This window comes from Juglans regia, chromosome 12 (assembly GCF_001411555.2).
Source record: "Juglans regia cultivar Chandler chromosome 12, Walnut 2.0, whole genome shotgun sequence".
Classification (NCBI taxonomy): Eukaryota; Viridiplantae; Streptophyta; class Magnoliopsida; order Fagales; family Juglandaceae; genus Juglans; species Juglans regia.
Window position 1 is genome coordinate 11,497,012 of NC_049912.1, and position 5,331 is coordinate 11,502,342.

General features: G+C 33.0%; 1 non-coding gene across 1 annotated transcript; it reads left to right on the forward strand.

Annotated features, from left to right (window-relative positions):
• The first annotated feature begins 40 nt into the window (after nucleotides 1-40).
• Nucleotides 41-147, forward strand: LOC118344118. The gene has a single exon (XR_004797883.1). It is a non-coding gene; the product is annotated as a small nucleolar RNA R71 (small nucleolar RNA).
• The last annotated feature ends 5,184 nt before the right edge of the window (nucleotides 148-5,331 follow it).

Below are 5,331 nucleotides of genomic sequence, written 5' to 3' on the forward strand. Positions count from 1 at the left end.
TAACCCATTATAAAACATTTGAACTTGCAACCAATCCGGCAATCCATGTTGAGGGTAGCATCGAATCAAATATTTATACCTTTCCCATGCTTCATAGAGTGACTCGAAATCATTTTGCTTGAATTGACCAATTTCACTCTTGAGTTGGGCTTTTTTGCAGGTGGAAAGAATTTAGTAAGAAACTTTTTAGCCATGTCCTGCCAACTAGTGATGGTTCCCGGTTATAGAGATTGTAGCCAACCTCTTGCCTTGTCCCTCAAAGAAAAAAAGAAACAATCTCAGTCTAATGGTATCTTCAGTAACACTATTGATTTTTACAGTGTCACAAATCTTCAAGAATATCGCCAAATGAATATTGGGATCATCAAGTGGTGATCCACTAAATTGGGCTTGTTGCACCATGTTAATTAAGGCTGGTTTGAGCTCAAAATTGTTGGCATTAATGGTCTAGCGTCTTATACCCGAGTAGTTGTCATTCACAACTGGCTGTACACAATCCTTCAAGATGCATGGTTATGCATCATGTTGTCCGTCAGCCATGTCTAGTACTTTATTCTTTCTTTGTGATCTAAGAGTTCTTTCAATCTCTGAATCAAAATGAATAATGTCACAAGTTCTAGCACGGGGCATCCAACGTCAAAAATACACTGGAGACAAAAATAAAATAAAATTCTAAATTAAAACCAAGATTACTTTGTATCAATATTGGCAAAAATATGAAGAAATCAATCACCGACAATGGCGCCAAAAACTTGATCGGTGCAAAACTGCAAGTGCACAGTATCGTAGTTTTATAGTAAAGTGATGTGAATAGTATCGTCCTCAGGGATTGGTAACTTACTTTTGAAAAATACTGAAATTATATTAATCTCGACTTTATTTAGAAAACTTCTAGAAAATCGATTTCACCTAATTCCTCACTATGCTTTACTCTTCTAACTAATTGAATTTAATTCTCTCTGTTTGTTAGCAAATCTCCACCAAACATCCAAAAGCCTCTTTTGATTGTCAATTGAAAATTATTCTTGTTCATCAGTTTACACAAGAGTATGTAAATTAATAAAGGGAGAAAGCAATAAGACTAATGATTTTAATACTACATAGGTTCATATAAGTCTTTCGATCTCTATATTACCTATGCCAAAATATTCAAGATCTATCCTTTAATTCCTTCTTTCGACAACAAATCATAAGATTAAAGTCATCTAATTAATGGCCAGTTAATTAGAAGCAATAAGTTCAAAATAAATAAAATAAACATAGCAGATAATTACTTCAAATTAGAATAGAAAATCAAGTATAGTTCGGAATTAGATTATATCGTTTTTCTAGAATAAAGAAAATTTAATTCATGCTAAAAATTAAATTCAACATAAATAAATTTACCATTATTTTTCTGATAAGAATGGAACAAAATGAGCACTGAAAAATATTCTTCTCGGTCCGTGTCTCAGTCGCAGCGTCAAAAATGAGCCAAAAGCCAAAAAGGCCTGCTGTGTTATGTCGCTCTGTGTTTTCGGAAAGGAAAAATTCAAAATTCAATCGCGCCCGTGCACTCCAGCATCTCGTCCGCCTGCTATTTAGCTCCGTATCGCACGCGTTCCAGCTTCTCCAGCCAAGTCAAACCACTTCCGCATCGTACGTTTTCAAGAGCCCAGTTATTCCACGCATACCAGTCAGTGTCCAAGAGTCAGGCCAGCTTCCATCTCATTTCCAATCAAAACCAAAAGGGCCCCACGCGTGAAACTCTCATAAAAACCAAACCGCCAAACTCATTCTCTACCCCTTTCTCTTCGACATTTTGTGTCTTGTTCTTCTTTTTTGTAATAAAAATTCAAAAAAAAAAAAAAATTGTCCAGTCAGTCCTTGGTCCGATCGGTGTGTTCTCCCCTCTCTGTTTAGGCGGTGTATGGGATTGGTGCACCCTACTCTGCATTGTCGGGGTATAGGTTTTGTCATTACTCTGTCGGGGACAGAGATGTATATGACGGATCCCTTAGACTTAGGTATTTAGAGATCTATCGTCTGGACTAGACCATGTCAGCCACGAAAGTGTACTGAGGAGCTATTAACGTTTGTAATTGACTTTTTAAATCATATTTATATGTTCACTATGATGAATAAAATGTGAACCTTATTCTCAAAAAAAAAAAAAACCAACATAAAGCCAAAACTTCATGCGTGCGAAAAGGTCCCTTACGTAAAACTCTCTCTTAGCTTTATTTTTCATAGTGCCTAATTCTTCATTAAATGAGAGAGAGTCAGCAGACAATGGGCTGCCAAAATTAGAATCTTTCATTTTCTTCAAATTTGAAATAAAATTTAAATAATAACACTGAAGCAAAAAATCAACAAAAATAAATAAATTTAGACTAAAATAAAAGTTAAGAAGTGATAAAATATTCTAAATTATGCAAGTCATCACTTAAACCAGCCCATTTCATCCTCTTTGTTCAATTTCACCTTTTGTTTAACCAAGTTAAATTTTAGTAAGAAAAACTATTGAAAAACAAGTGACAAAAAATCAACCATCTTGTGAGCATTAGCCCTTTTATTAGATTTACCTTCCATACGAGATTAAAAAGTTATCAAATGCCCTCTTTGATGAAAATTTCAGCTTGTAGCAATTCTTTGTTCCTTTCCGTTCTTAAATAAATTCCTACCATCTATACATTCCTAACCTATGATTTCCATCTATCCTTCATATAGAAATCAATGGCCCTTAAAGAGGCAGCAAGCATGTTATTTACTTTCATGTGTTTTTTTAAAATATTTGGAATGAGGATTTTAATGTTTTGGCCTAATGCCATGTATGGTGGGTAGCTAAATGGGTTAAGGAAAACACTTTAATTCCAATTTGGAATTTAAGTGAGCGTGTAAAGGTGTCGGTTAGTAAACCTTAAAGTGAGATGAATATTAATGTGTTTATCCCATTTTATTGAATATGAGTTTATTTTCAGGTTCAAGGAAACCACTAGTAAAGCATTGAGGTAAGTAGCTATGACCATGTTCCTTACACAAAGTTCTCTTATGAAAGAATGTTTTTACCTCTCTCCGTTTTCAAATGTTCTTCTAAAGAAAGAGAATGTATATATTATGTAAAAGCCTTTCTTAGTAGCCCCTATTAAGCACCTTATTGATTATAATTGTGTGTATGTGTATAAAGTAATGCATCATGAGATTTTCATACATGCTATCTCTTAAATAACTACCCCTTACTTATATGTTGCATGACATGAAATGCTCTTTTTCAAAGAAACGCATATGCATTTGGACTAAGGAAAGATAATGAAAACGTTTGACTGCAAAGAAAGGAAAAAAATGAAATGAAGGTTAAGGTATGAAAGTACATAACGGCCACATCAATGAAAAAGGTACCAAAGAAATGGGCAGATTGCAATGCCGAGTAAGTAGTACTGGTTGCTCCCCATGAAAAGGATTCTCAACCTGTGGCCACGGTGGAATCTAGGTCCAAAAGACCGCTAACCTCAACACACGGGGCATAATAGTGTGTACCAGCTAAAGAAAGTGAAACATAAAAGTATAGTTATTTCTTAAAATGTTTATGCATGAAAATAAGGTTTATTCCTTAAACTGTTTATGGATAAAAGCATTGTGAAGAATTAGCAAATGCTTATGTATGCATGTTTTCAAAGAAAAGATTATGTGATTAATAAGTTAACAGCATTGTGTACTGCTTACTGAGTATTAGACTCACTTTGTGTTTATGTTTTAAACGTCCAAGTATTGATGGAGAGACTGTGGAGCCAGGCACTACCGGGAGGGAGGGGCTAATTGTAACACCCCATTCCCGTAGGCTAGGAGTGTCACGTGTTTTTCATAAAACAAAAACTCGGCAAGAGATCTCTTATTTAATAAATGAACTTAGGATTTATTTTGTAGAAAAATGACTAATAAAATGTCTTCCAAAAATAGAATAACATTTATGTCATAAAAGTAATTTTATTCTAGAAGGTCTGAAACTAAATCAACTCATCTTTCTACTCCTGGCCTGCCTGCTCGTGTTCATCATCCTCACCTGAGTAGTTAAACACATGAAATAAAACTAAAATGAGTCGAAGACTCAGCAAGAAATCCATCACAATGTAAATATAATAAATATAAGATTTTCATAAAAATTTTCATACTAAGAGTTTAAATTCATGATTGTTTATACTGATACTTATGATATGCATGACTGCTTTATCTAAATTAACTGACTGATCTGACTTATCTAACTGATCTAATTTAATTGATTGATCTGACTAGCCAACACACTTAACCCTGTGTGCGAGGTTATGCACCAACCCCACGTCCCGCGGCCTCGAGGGAAGCCACTGATAGTATTCTAGCATACTATGGTGGACCACGCTTGTGTCCGTGGCTTGCACATCCACCCTGAAACTAAACTGCATTGGAACCATACATCTGAATGGCCATCTAATTGATTGATCTTATCTTATCTTGCACTTGAACTTAAGATAGCTTACGTGTCTTATACACATGAGATGCATGACATAATACATACATAATTATAATTTCTGAATTTGAACATGATGCGGAATGACATGATCGTATGTTATGCTGGATGACATGTTTACATATGACATGAGAGGTGCATAAATAATGGTTGTCAATGAACTGTCTTGAATGATATTTATATATAAGATGAACTGTGATGATCCTATTTTGTGATCAAATTACTTACCTCATTGCGCTTCTTCTTGAATATCACTTCGTAACTCGTCACCTATATGCAGTATTAACTATCACTAAATCTATCTAGGAACAAAATGTACTAATATCCTACTTAATTAAATTCACAATCTAAAAGATAGTCAAATAAATCTTTTGTTTAACACCATAATCAATAAATCCTAGTATTTAAATTACTTAAATACTAATAACATATTATAATTTAGTAGAAATACTTGGGCTATTTTAAAAATAAGTCATAAAAATCTCAATTCTTAAAATAGGTTTCCTTTCTTAACATAATTATTCAATCTTATAAGAAATCTAATAAATATTAATATTGTTTAAATATTCTTAACATAATAATTTTATTAAAATTCTACTAAATAGATAAAGGAATATTAACAAAATATTAGGCTCAATAGTATACTTTAAAATATATTTCAAATTCTTTAAACACTTTCTTATATAAATGAGTCTTTGACTAATATATTTATTTAAGTAAAAATTCACCTTTAAGATATTAATATTAAGCCCAATAAAATTACTAAAAAGTTGTTGAAATAATATAGGATCAAGCCCAATTTAAAATAAAGTCTATTTAAAGATCATTAGAATCTGTAAAAGTTGCAATCT